Source organism: Schistocerca serialis, chromosome 4 (genome assembly GCF_023864345.2).
Source record: "Schistocerca serialis cubense isolate TAMUIC-IGC-003099 chromosome 4, iqSchSeri2.2, whole genome shotgun sequence".
Taxonomy (NCBI): Eukaryota; Metazoa; Arthropoda; class Insecta; order Orthoptera; family Acrididae; genus Schistocerca; species Schistocerca serialis.
The window spans coordinates 806,064,043-806,078,488 of NC_064641.1; the positions used below are offsets into that span (position 1 = coordinate 806,064,043).

The 14,446-nt window shown below is 41.5% G+C and overlaps 1 pseudogene; it reads right to left on the reverse strand.

The window, feature by feature from the left end:
- Positions 1 to 13,572: 13,572 nt before the first annotated feature.
- On the reverse strand, positions 13,573 to 13,690 carry LOC126476071 (5S ribosomal RNA; annotated as a pseudogene).
- Between the last annotated feature and the right edge of the window lie 756 nt (positions 13,691 to 14,446).

The following is a 14,446-nucleotide window of genomic DNA, read 5'->3' on the forward strand; positions in this document are numbered from 1 at the left end:
ATCTAGCGCTGGAGAAAAGAGGTAGAAGTTCGGGGCCGTTACTTTCAAATTCAATCTACAGTCGCACCGATGCACCAGGATGCTATCACAACCGGCGTACGGAGAACTGTCGCCACCACAGAGACAAACCACAAACCTGAGCGCCAGAAACCGAGGTGCTCTCCTGCCGAAGGATTTCGATACCCTGGTATTACACAGTCTGCTCTAACAGACATATTTAACTAATGGAGGTGATCCTAGGCGTTAATAACACCTGGGGCTATCTAGAGATATACTGTAGTTAGCTCGAACCCTGCCTGTGTTTTGTCCGTCAGTTTTTAGATGGCGTATTTTCTAACAGCACGGTTTCCTGCATTCATATATATACGCTCTGTGTAACAAATGCATTGAACTATTCGTAAACGATAGTATCATACACAAGATATAAAACCATAATTACTGAAATTTATATTTAGAAAATGTTGCGTTTTTTATCGTGGATATTTCCTATAATATAAATAGAACTTTATCTACGCGTATGATCAATTGTTCCCTTTTAACATCAGACTTAAACGATTGCGAGCAGCTCGTGAAGGAGAGTGCCTCTTGGATTGGCCATTAACTCCGCACTCGCGAATAACAGTTTTGTAATATTTCGTTCTTTCTATCTGCATACAGTTTTTATATATTATTATTGGTTATTTAATTAAAAATATTATTTATTTTTTATTATAAAAATGTATTCTTTTTGTGTGCTTTTGTTTTAATTATTAGTTTAGTTACTGGTTTCAGGTGCTGTAGCTTAGTTCCTTAAGTTCCTTTTATCTTTACTCTCCTAAAAACCTGGAAAATATTATGTAATCCTTTTGAAATATCACAGGAGAAAAGAAAGTTTATTCCACAATGTCAATATCGCGTAAATCCTTGGTCGTTATCTGCTCCAACCTGAAATCTCTAAAGCTTTATTCGCTACGCAGATCGTTCAGCACAACTGTCTGGATGAATTGTCCAACAATTTAGCAAGTTAAAGTTTATTAATTCGGAGATAATCTCTCGACGAATTCTGACCGTGGGAAATGCAGTTCGACTATCTTTCCAAACTTCACCTCCAAGCGATCTACTTCGCGTAATATCTGTACCGTGACAATTAACTAATTTCGGTATGGAGATATACACACTTTGAATACTTGATGTTAGTTATTGAATTTTATTTTGTGCGAAAACCTATTTGAACATTTACTATATAACGTAATGGCGACTCACATAAATACAATCGCTCTCCCCTTCTCGCAAGTTCGATCTCTCCATTTCCTTCACAAAGAGTCCTTAAAACGAATCTTCGGTTCGGTAAGACACAGTGATGTGTTCGTACCATGTTACGTCCGATTCTCGCAGACGGTATACGCCGTTCACCACAATATCAATTCGTTGCGCACACTTTGCACATTACAGGTATTAGTCTGACGTAGTCTTAATTATCATGAATGACGGTATGATATACTCAGTCCGGTAACCAGCGATAAGGCCGCTGTCCTTCCTCAGATAGCAAACTTTACACTGGCCTCTCCATAAGCACACGTCGACGAGGCTGCAAGTACTGCACAGCCATTTGCGACCGGCCAGGCACGTACGCCAGTCCACCACGGAAAGTTCTCGTGGAGGTACGAACAATTTATAAGGATGATTACGCTGTGGGCTTCTCATCCCTGAGTCCCATCTGATTATGGGCTGCTTGTGACAAGATCATCGTGAGAAATGCCTACCAGCATGTTTCGAAATTCGACAAGGACAGTTAAAATGGCTTTGAGCAGTATGGGCCTTAACATCTGTGGTCATCAGTCCCCTAGAACTTAGAACTACTTAAACCTAACTATTCTCCTGCAGTATTTCTGCTGGCTCTACGGGGTCTCATGAGTAGCACACAAAGAGATATTTTATGTTCACTTTGTCATGCAGCTGTATCACATACCTAGAATCTGGAAATGTTCAAGGCTAGCATTACAATGACACCCCCTGACGTAGAAGAAGAGAAGGGCACCGCCAACAACGGTACCTCAATGGCAAAAATGGACACACAGATGGTCTTACGTCGTCGGAGAGCCTCTGAAACAACTTTTCGAGTTTAGGCGGTATACCAAGTGGGTTGAGGCGTGAGTGGAATTTTTATTGGAGAGGGAGGCGTGATAGGGCTACAGTTACCCAAAGTAACGTGCCACAGTAGCGTAGTGATCAGTGTATCTACATAGTGAGCAGGAAACACGAGTTCGAACAACGGCCTTAGTTCAAATTTTCATTCGTCACTTCAGTCTGAATATGTACGTCAGAGATGTTTGAGATTTGGTTAGATTTCAGGAAACACGTAGCTGACGTGTTAAGGCTGGTGGATGGGCCTATCCTCGAGGTTTCCGGGCTGTATTCCTTTTGCAAGATAAGCCACGACCTGCCTCGATACAAATGGATTGCCGAATGGTTCACGTGGTACCACATAGCAGCCAGTGTGATTGATGAGCTCTGACAGAGAGTTGAAGAAGCATGGAGAGCTGTACCCATACACTGCGATCAAACTCGGTTCGACTCGAGCCCCAGAGGGGTTACAGTTTATATTCCTGGCAGAGGAGGAGACCGTGTTTACTAAATATCGCAAGCTGTATACTTCCAAATCACTTACAATTTTAAACATTTATACGTCGTTTTGTATTGTTTGTGCACAATAAGTAAACTGTCCTTATTTTTTATCGTTACTGATATTACTGTTTTGAAGGTCAATAGTGTATACAGTGTATGTTATTCAGGATTTATGTGCATGTACGCTGATATGATCAGCAATCATGGCCGAAGACTTCCAGCATAAGAAATAAATTTCGTTCTGCCAACGGCCTTGTCAGAGAGGGTGGGGGAGCGGACAGAGCTTGAGGGCACTGGCTCGCTCTTGGGGTGGGAAACTGCCTCTAAAAGGTAGAAGAATCAGCAATGGTTAACGGAATAAGGAAGCAGAAGGCAAACCATTGCATTAAAGACACATAATGTGCATCCCTAGGGCATGCCGCCTGTAATTGAGAAAGTTTTATGACGGTACTCCATTGCCTAAAGATTCCAGATTAGTCCCCTATTCGGATCTCCAGGACAGGACGGACCAAAGGAGGGTGACCATGAAAAGAAAGATGGAATAACCAACGACGGGATAAGATTTTATAAGTCGGAGCATAGAATGTCAGAGGTTTGAATTCCACACTAAATTTCACACGGTAAAAGCGAATATTTTGTTGAAAAATCGCAGGACGAGAAGGCGTTCGGACTAGAAGACTCAGGAAGGTTCAAGTTCGTATATTGTACTCCATGCTGTACCCAGGTGAAGACATACACTCATATCACAATTTAGTGGGAAGGGTGGTAACATTTGGAGGAGTCAAGCAGTATATTGCTCCCGCCTACGCATATCTCGTGAAGAGACCATGAGGATAAAATCGGAGAGATTAGAGCCCACACGGAGGCACACCGACAATCTTTCTTTCCACGAACAATACGAGATTGGAATAGAAGGGAGAACCGATAGAGGTACTCAAAGTACCCTCCGCCACACACCGTCAGGTGGCTTGCGGAGTATGGATGTGGATGTAGATTTGGACACCAATAGGAATTCAGTGATATCACTGAAGAAAGAGGAGAGAGGTGGATGGAGCATACTGAAGGCCTCTTTGAGGGTGTTTGAATGCCTGATGAAGAGTTCGTAGGAGACATTGGAATCGACATGGGTGACAAAAGGGATACAGTATTAGAGTCATAATTTAAAAGATGTCTTGAAACCTGACATAAAACAGCAGAATGGATAGATAACATTCCATCGGAATTTCTAAAATCGTCGGAGGATTGGCAACAAAACGACTATTGAAATCGATGCGTGGAATCCATGAGACTGGCGACTTACCATCATCCACATAATTCCGAAGATAACAAGGGCAGATAAGTGCGAAAACAATCGTACAATCAGTTTAGCAGCTCATTCATTGATGCTGATGCCAAAATTAATATACAGACGAATTAAAAAGGATACTCGGGAGCTATTAGATGACAATCAGTTTGGTCTTAGGGAAGTAGAAAGTATTAGAGAGGCAGTTCTAACATTGAGCTTGTAACGGTAGTGGGACTGAAGAAAAATCAGTACAAGTTCAAAGAATTAGTCAATGTAAAAAACTTTCGTAATTGTAAAGCTGTGCAAGATACTCTAAATTCTGAGAAAATTAGCAGGAAAGTAATTATTAATGGTTTCTTTCCTGTATTTGTCTGCCTTTTATGTATCTCTTGCTTCGGCCGTTGTGGATAATATCCGTATCCATAAAATCGTTTACTTCGTGATCCCCATTTACGGGTAGTATAGAACTTGTACAAGAACGAAGAGCGAACAATGACACCGGAGGACGAATAATAAAGTGCTCGGAATAAAAACGGTATACGACAGGGATGAAATAATTTTAAGGATAAGATTCGCCTATGGCATTGCTAACTTCAGTAACGTGAAGAAAAATACAGAATGTATTTGACGGTATCACATTCTAATGAATACACTATATGGGTTGTGAATAAATCGGAAAAAGAAAAGAGTAATGAGATGTAGCAAAAATGAGAATAGCAAAAAACTAAAAATCAGAATGGGAATCACGAAGTGAACGATTTTATGGAGTTCTCCGACCATGGAAGCAGTATAATCCATAACGGACGAAGCACGAAGGACATACAAAGCAGATAAGTACAGGCCAGAGACCATTAATAACCCAGAGAAATCTACTAGTATCAAAACTTGATCTTAATTTGAGGAAGAAGTTTCTGATTACTTTTGTTAAAAAACAAATGGATGTTAGAATGAAAACCAAGAAAAAGGAATTCTTAGCATGTCATGATAGAAGTTGCACAAATCAGACTTTTACGGCACTAATACATTTTCTAAATTTAATTTTTACAGCAGGTTGAGTGTTCTATTTGCGAGACTATTAATTGCGGTGCTACTTGTTTAACAGTGTCTATATGTTGGTACAAACGAAGCAGCAAACTGAAGTAGTATAATTGAGTCAGGCAGCGTTTTTATAAACATTCACAGTATTCTCATAGGATAAATGAAACAAGCGTTACATTTTAGGCTTGGACGGCCATGGTGACCAAGCGGTTCTAGGCGCTACAGTCTGGAACCGCGCGACCGCTACGGCCGCAGGTTCGAATCCTGCCTCGAGCATGGATGTGTGTGATGTCCTTAGGTTAGTTAGGATTACGTAGTTCTAAGTTCTAGGGGACTGATTACCTCAGAAGTTAAGTCCCATAGTGCTCAAAGCCATCTGAACCTTTTTTTTTGGGCTTGCTTTGGATTATCATGCAGACAGTAGTTGTTTAAAGGGGACGCTTCCCCCTCGAAGATGATGATCGAAACTTTGATAATAGGAGCAAACTGGGAGATCGTCTTTCATCAAGCTATTGAGGAGACATAATGAATATCATCGGTATCTACTTTCCTTATGCCGGGCAGTAGAAGATAGCAATCTGGAGGGTTAAGCACTTTGGTATCTGCTACCAGAATTGCAATTTCTTACAGCAGTCTATCAGTATCGAGACGTCAGCTTTCGTAATTCACTCCTTCTACACCGAGGAAACAAATGAAATGAAAGATTGCTTTCTCTCGTGACACGTAATTCAGTGTGTCGAATACTTATCTGCGGTAAAGCAGAAACATTTAGCTCTATATGGTAATCGAAACATAATAAAGAAATTGCCCCTTCTGTATTTGAAGCAATAACTAGACAACAGTTAATACAGATTTATACGGAAAAGAACCAAAGGCTATAGAAAAAAAAATAAGAAAAAAGTATTTATTTTACTAGTGTATCCATGGACGGAGGCTATGTATACTGACATATGGAACTGTTTCATCTGTCGAAAATATAAATACTATACGCAAGAAATGAAGTACAAACCAGGAGAGTCTAAGGGTAATTGGCATCAGTGAGCAAGCAAACAAGAGAGAATAGGATTTAAAGACAGAATTGAGACGTGGGTGGGGCTTCAGAGAAAAACAATGCGAACGAATTTAATCAAGAAAATTAACAGCATGACAGATAAGTCATTCAAGTGAACAGCTGATGCGAAAGACGTAATATCTTTTAGCTGCTGAATGTGATTCTTAGTTATCTATAACAGACAAACGAACTGCTAGTAGCTCTATTTGTGGATAGTTCTGATGGTTTCTATAGACACATGTTTCAAACGAAAAAAGTGAAAGCCGCTTCACGGACATAGGAACCGGTGACAATATTTCAAAAAGTTCTTTACTAAGTGTTTGCTTTAATTTGATTTGCCATCTTGTCAGGAACAACTCAGTTTAAGAGGTAAGATGCACCACTTCCTAACATGAAATCTTCCAGTAGTTAAATTTACTGCTCACCGAGCTTCATAGATGTAAATAGAGTCCACCACAAACATAAACCTTTTCGGAAGTAGTGAGATACCGTTACTTCTCCACTTGGTATACAGTCAACGGGTTCAGCATTGCGGCACTGACACGAATGTTTAGCGAGCAGATACAACGGCACTGTGACAATGTGTGTGTGTGTATGTATGCATGCGCGCGCGCGCGCGCGCGCGAGTGTGTGTGTGTGTGTGTGTGTGTGTGCACTTTGTTTTCGATGGAGAGAGACAGAGATTATGGGGAGAGTCAGACAGAGTGGGGAGGGGGGGGGGGGGGGGGTAGGCAAACCGGCAGGTATTCTGCACTTGCAAGCACTGAGCGGCCTCCACTCGGAGAGTGAATAGAGTTGCGCGTTCCGTCGGCCGACTGCACATTACAAACTTCGCTCCGCAGCTACAGCGTTATCTGCCTTTCCAGTTCAGCGGCCACAGAGATGGAATGCGATATATCCAACCCGGTCCCGGTTCACACACTACACGTATACTCATGCTTCTGCGTGCTACATTCTCTGGCAACACACCCAACAATAACAACGTCAGCGACAAGAATTTGTCGCCAGCTGCGTAATCTTACAAACCTGTATTTTATTCTTTTCGAAATGGAAGCACACTTTTGCCTGTAAGTTTCTTGTGGTGGCACAAGAATACATTTCAAAACTGTACCAATAACATAAGCAAAAATCTGGTCACCCTCCTGGCCTCGGCTAGGAACAATTATGGAAAGAGAAGTATCGATACTCTTGGGTAGTATCGAAAACAAAGTATCGTAGTAATAATGCGTAAATCAGAGTACCGATACTTACAGGTGACGATGCGTTTATAAGACTGTTAGGGTAAACAAGTAAACTCCGATTGTTTAAAGCATCGAACTTCCACGTATAAAACATTTTCAAATGCCTGATTATTTTACAAATGAGTTAATGCGTCAAATATTAACCGTTAAGCATATAATAGAGAAAAAGTTCATAGAAGTTTGGAAATTATGTTCAAGATATGTTGAAAGTCACTAAAAACTGTCTCAGTGAAGCACTAGATAGACATACAGTCGGTAATTCGCGCTGAAGCTACTTCTTCACGCATCTCTATGTTTATGGCGTACTACTTCCTCAACTACGAGTCATACGGATATATAATTACGCAGGTAGATTCAGTACTATATGTGGATACAGTCTGCAAAATGTGTAGCGAACAGGGCTCGTAGTAAAGAAGTAATAAATTAAAACGTCTTGTCTGATGCTGATGTTTCAGCCTAGGAACATCGCAAGTGTAGTAAGCGATAAAAAGATAAACTTTTTTATTTCAACATTTTGTGTAGGTTGAAAGGGGGGGGGAGACGATTTGCCTGAGAAAAAAGTTTAAACAACGTGTGAAACTACGTTTAAAGTGTGATGAAAGTCGCTAAGGCTCTGATCCTAAAATTTCAACGGAATATGCTATGCTATGTCAAGATACATATACACAATTTCGAACTGCAACTGTTGACTTACTGTGTTAAACCTTTAATACAGGATCGTGTCTCTTGATAGTTTTGGAAAAGGTGACTGAAAATCAGTCAACAAGCTGCGTAACACCTGTTTATTAGTCGTTTATCTAGTTTCCGATACTTACAAAATTATCTTCTTGAGAAAGAGATTATGTCCCATGGTAATTACACATTGGTTGCAAAAGATCCAAGTAAAACAGAAAAAAATGGTTCAAATGGCTCTGAGCACTATGGAACTTAACTTCTGAGGTCATCAGTCCCCTAGAACTTAGAACTACTCAAACCTAGCTCACCTAAGAACAGCCGACACATCCAAGCCCGAGGCAGGATTCGAACCTGCGACTTTAACGGTAGCACGGCTCCAGACTGTAGCGCCTAGAACTGCTCGGCCTCCCAGGCCGGCTAAAATAAGAAACAGAAATACCGATAAAATAGTGGAAGCCGAAGCCACAAACCGGTTTTTCACGTATTGTGTTCAAAATGTAGGTTAGCGTAAAGTTCATTGACTCTTGACAAGTAAAATTTTACCTCAAGAACAATAAAATATGCTCATCAGATAAGATCAGAGTGAAATAAAATTTGTTGACTGTCTAACGTACTAGGCTCTTATGGGAACTTTCGTATGTGGGCACCAAGTGCGTACAGCGCAAGAAATGCACAAATACGCATGGTGAGTGTATATGTAAAATCAGTTGACAGATCTCGCGTGTGATTGTCGAACTTTGTACGACTAGCTTTAACAGTGCAATCTGCTGAGTAAAACATTTTACAAAATAAAAAAAAAATATTTTAAAAACCACGTTTTAAAATTCTTTGAAAACAGAAAATTTGCTATAAGACTTAACTCCTTCAAAACAGTTACAGGCACAATGGATAAATCTTACTTCTCTAACAAAGTAAACTGTAGCTTCAAGTAGATTAAATTTAGAGCTAGAAAACTTTAGATTCTCATTAAAACTCTGACGATGTAAAATAAAACATGACTTCTTAAAATATCCGTGCATATTAGATTTGTTTTTTCCCGTATGACAATTGGACTAATATAAAGTATCTAGTGCTGAATAAGTGACGTAAGGTGCTATGTATGAGAAAAATGACATACTCCACGCAGTACGCGCAGCCGGTAAGCATTCGTTAAGCAGCCCTGAGTGGGGGATTACAGCTGTCGAGGAAATTCTCATTACTAAGCTGCAGATGCTCATTCAAGGTAAAACTATCTCTGTTAGCCAAATGTTTAATAATCTCAAGTTCCTCCCATATATGCAACTTACGTTTTCCTTCTCTATGCAGAATTATCGTTTCTTCTAGTTCCCTCGGAGAGCGTTTACAGTTTAACAAACACTCTACGTATTTGAAATTATACACGTTAGTACCGCCTTGTCCAGAATATGCTCTTTATACCTAACTTTGAACGCACTTCCAGTTTGTCCTATGCAATATCTCGACAGTTATCACACAGCACTTTTTAAACAGCTGAGTTGGTAAAAGAGGCTTCTTTGATCCCAAATGTTGCTCTAGGTTTTTCATCAGACGGGGAGAATGTGAAATTATTGCCTCATTTTTTGGCTGAGCGGTGGCTAATCCTGTATCACATGTTATCCGAAAATCGAACTCATGTAAACTTACCGTTTTGCCCCTTTTCCCTCCCTCTGTTATTGTCGAGCATTGGAAAGTTATTAGACGTTTTATTACTAGGATCTAGTCGACTACAGCCAGCTAATGGCCGTCATAACTCATAACCGTTTTGATCAGTTTAATTTCTTTTTGTAGAAAGGGGAGTGGCGTAATCAAAGCGCCATTTATTGATGAGTGGAAGGAAGCTATATTATTGGCCGGTGTGTGTGTGTCAAGCAGTCTACACAAGTAATGTTGCCTGAGTGAGACGTATTATGATAAACGACAATGTAAATTTTATAGATCCTTGTGGAAAATACCAGATCCTGAAAATTTAACTCAACCTTATCATAGCGCTATGAAAAGATTGTGTTAAATTTTCTGGATCTGGTATTGTCATTTATCATAAAACGACTTACTCTGGCAACATTACTCGAGTAGGCTCCTTTACACACAGAAGCCCATATTTTAGCTCCCTTCCACTCTAGAACGTGGGTTGTGCCATCGGATGCGAAAATTAAGTCTTCAACATACTGAGCTTAAAACCATATCTTATTTCAGTTCGCAATCAATTTAAAAAAAAAAAAAAAACGTTCTTCTTGGGAGTTAGCGACAATATCCCAAAAAATATCAGGTAAGGAACTTCCCATGGCTAATCCAAAAGTTTGTACGATTTACCGTTAAACATAACGTAATAGTATGTAGCACCAACCTCAATAAACTCTAAGTTCAGAGACCTTTAATTCCGTGAGTTTTTATGATGTAACAGATTATTTTCGACTCTCTTGTGTGTCAACTCAGTGGGAACGTTTGTAAAAAGGCTTATAATATCAAGAGAAAGCTGCTTATTGTGAGAGGTGCATTCTAGGATTTTCAGTATCATGTCATTTCTGGAAACCCAGAATCTACTATGTAGGAATCAACATGGATTCCGGAAACAGCGATCGTGTGAGACCCAACTCGCCTTATTTGTTCATGAGACCCAGAAAATATTAGATACAGGCTCCCAGGTAGATGCTATTTTTCTTGACTTCCGGAAGGCGTTCGATACAGTTCCGCACTGTCGCCTGATAAACAAAGTAAGAGCCTACGGAATATCAGACCAGCTGTGTGGCTGGATTGAAGAGTTTTTAGCAAACAGAACACAGCATGTTGTTATCAATGGAGAGACGTCTACAGACGTTAAAGTAACCTCTGGCGTGCCACAGGGGAGTTTTATGGGACCATTGCTTTTCACAATATATATAAATGACTTAGTAGATAGTGTCGGAAGTTCCATGCGGCTTTTCGCGGATGATGCTGTAGTATACAGAGAAGTTGCTGCATTAGAAAATTGTAGCGAAATACAGGAAGATCTGCAGCGGATAGGCACTTGGTGCAGTGAGTGGCAACTGACCCTTAACATAGACAAATGTAATGTATTGCGAATACATAGAAAGAAGGATCCTTTATTGTATGATTATATGATAGCGGAACAAACACTGGTAGCAGTTACTTCTGTAAAATATCTGGGAGTATGCGTACGGAACGATTTGAAGTGGAATGATCATATAAAACTAATTGTTGGTAAGGCGGGTACCAGGTTGAGATTCATTGGGAGAGTGCTTAGAAAATGTAGTCCATCAACAAAGGAGGTGGCTTACAAAACACTCGTTCGACCTATACTTGAGTATTGCTCATCAGTGTGGGATCCGTACCAGGTCGGGTTGACGGAGGAGATAGAGAAGATCCAAAGAAGAGCGGCGCGTTTCGTCACTGGGTTATTTGGTAACCGTGATAGCGTTACGGAGATGTTTAATAAACTCAAGTGGCAGACTCTGCAAGAGAGGCGCTCTGCATCGCGGTGTAGCTTGCTCGCCAGGTTTCGAGAGGGTGCGTTTCTGGATGAGGTATCGAATATATTGCTTCCCCCTACTTATACTTCCCGAGGAGATCACGAATGTAAAATTAGAGAGATTAGAGCGCGCACGGAGGCTTTCAGACAGTCGTTCTTCCCGCGAACCATACGCGACTGGAACAGGAAAGGGAGGTAATGACAGTGGCACGTAAAGTGCCCTCCGCCACACACCGTTAGGTGGCTTGCGGAGTATCAATGTAGATGTAGATGTAGAATTTTGTTACAGAAAATTTATTTTCGAAAACAAAGGATTCTTTAATAACTGTGTGCAGGTGTCTAAGCTAACTTTTGGTGAGCACTGCCTGTACTGTTTACGATCGGGCTAATCGGACGACAGATCTTGTCGATTTTAAACTCTATTCTCACAACAGTAGGCTTGGCACTGGTGAAACACCGTTTCCTGCTGCGTGAATAAGTCAGTAACTGCCTGTTGTAATTCCGCTTCTGACAGGAATTGTCGACCCTTCAAGGCCTTTTTCAAGGGACCGAAGGTGTTGAAGGCGTGATATTCTCGTGGAGAGAGGACTGTATGGCGGATATTCAAGCGTCTCCCACGTCAGTCTCCCAGTTGAAGCTGGTGGCCTAAATCGACTTGGCGCACCATTCCATAACGATAGTTTTCGACAGACATGCTGTCCCATATGCATTCATCATTCTCTCGTTCAAACGCCTACCGGTGTTTGTTCTTCGGCAGCCAAGAGAAACAGAATAGAAGGTTGGTACTAACGTCGCCATAGCTCACGTTTCTACATTTACTGCACGTACGTCGAAAAGAGACGAATGACAAACTAATGATTTTGCCTATACGTCGGTGCTTATATACCAGCATCGGATCCGCGCCAAGTTGCAAAAATGCTGCAGCAACACTCTCAAATGGAAACTTTGAGCGCCCTTTGTATTTTAAAATGATAAGAACTGCGAGGGAGAAGTTCTCAGATCTCCCAGAAGCGTGTTAACTTCTGACCTAAATATTTATCAGAAACCTCAGGCAACATTTTAAAATTCAAGCGGTCTTCCTCAATTTCAGTTTGGGAAGATTAAAAGCACAGCGGAAACAGTTAAAAACTACACACTAAAATTTTTCTGCCGGAAGGCTAAAACCAGTTCTCTGCGCATAATGTTCAAGTCTCTTACTACTCACCTCCAGCCGGCGGGTACTTACTGAAGACTGGAAGAGGAATTACAGTTTTTAAGCACCTAATTTCAACCTATCATTCTGGGGCGAAACACTGTGAGCGAAATGTCCATAAGAATGTGCTGCTTTTCGAAAGTTACGATCTAGTGGTCCCCCCCCCCCCCCCCTCGTCGCACACGCATACACACACACACACGCACGCACCTGCGGGCGCGCGCTCGTACACGTCGGTCAGCTCGGCGGTAGCACACAGAGCACAGACCTTGCCTCTCGGGAATTCAGCACAGTCGCAGCCTCCAATCACGAGACCCATGAGCCCCGTTCCTCACCGGCTGCGGTCTCAGGCCTGCCATTGGTTCGCAATTACCGCACACTACGCCACAATGCGGAATCGATTGCTGCCGTACAGTACACCGTGCCTCAGGAGTAGATGCGTAAATCTCCATCACAGCGGTATGAACGGTTCAGTTCTATTACTAAGAGTCCATAGTCTAACAATCGCAGTACATAGACAGTGTACGCTGTAACGTTCTAAAAAGTGAAAGCAAAGTGTCAAGCTGTTTGGCCTTGTATATATTCTCCTATCCTGTGATTACAGTAACTTTCTAGAGACTAGAAGAAAGCAACTTATCAAGGTGTTTGGCCGTGTATATTCCCTCCTGTTCCGATATATCTTCCATGTTCTATCATAATTAGCCTCACTGTGTGCAAAACAACATTAGGCCAGAAATGTACAATGCCCTTTGCCAGTTCAAATACGTCTAACTGCGATTCAGGTATCTCAAAACTCTGTGGGTGCTATGACATTACATACAAATAATCCACTCCGTCTACAGACCACAAGTGGCCCATCGGGACCATTCGACCGCAGTGTCATCCGCAGAGGAGAAAGCGGAGGGACGTGGGGTCAACATACCACTCTCCCGGTCCTTACGATGGTATTTTTGACCGAGGTCGCTACTATTCGGTCGAGTACCTCCTCAATTAGCATCGCGAGGCGGAGTGCACCCCGAAAAAAGGCAACAGCGCATGGCGGCCTGGATGGTCACCCATCCAAGTGCTAACCACGCCCGACAGCGCTTAACTTCGGTGATCTCACGGGAACCGGTGTACCCACTGCGGCAATGCCGTTGGCACATACACGGAATAGGATTCATAATTATAGAAAACTAATGCAAGTAACGAAAGTACAGACGAAGTGAAAAATAAAAATCAATTTTCACTCCGATTACAGTTTTGTAATCATTGCATAGAAATATATGAATTATTCTTCAGTTTCTTTGTCAGTAGGCTTTCAGCACAATAGAAAAATATAGGGCACAGACCACAGATTTTTAAACTTAAGTGCATAAACCATCTTGTGGCCCATCATTTTGTTCTCTGCAGTAATATGTCAATCTCGATTAGAGCCTTTCATTTCATTCTGTTACTTGTTTTATTAATGCCTGCATATCTCTTATATTCATATAGTGCTTCGTTTTTTCTTTGTTGTTCTTCCTACAATCAGTATTAAACGACTCGTCTCATATCTCCATAGGGTTGGATCAGTTAGGCCCACAGAAACTGAGAAGGGTGTCTACAAATCCTTATTTCACTGGCAAAAAGAAATTCTTAGCATCCCATCCGGTGAGATGGCGCAGTGGCCAGTAGACTAGCCTCGTCTTCGGGATCGCGACGGTTCGGCTCCCCGGCCGGCCATGAAGCTTTATGAGGTTGCCGTGATTTCCCTAAATCATGTAAGGCAAATGATGGGATTGCTTCTTTGAAAGAGCAACGCCATTTTCTTTCGCCATCCTTCCCTGCTTCGAAATTGTGCTCCGTCTCTAATAACTTCGTTGGCGACTGCCTGTTGTCCTCTAATTCTCCTTGCATCGTTTTTAGCATCCATTTT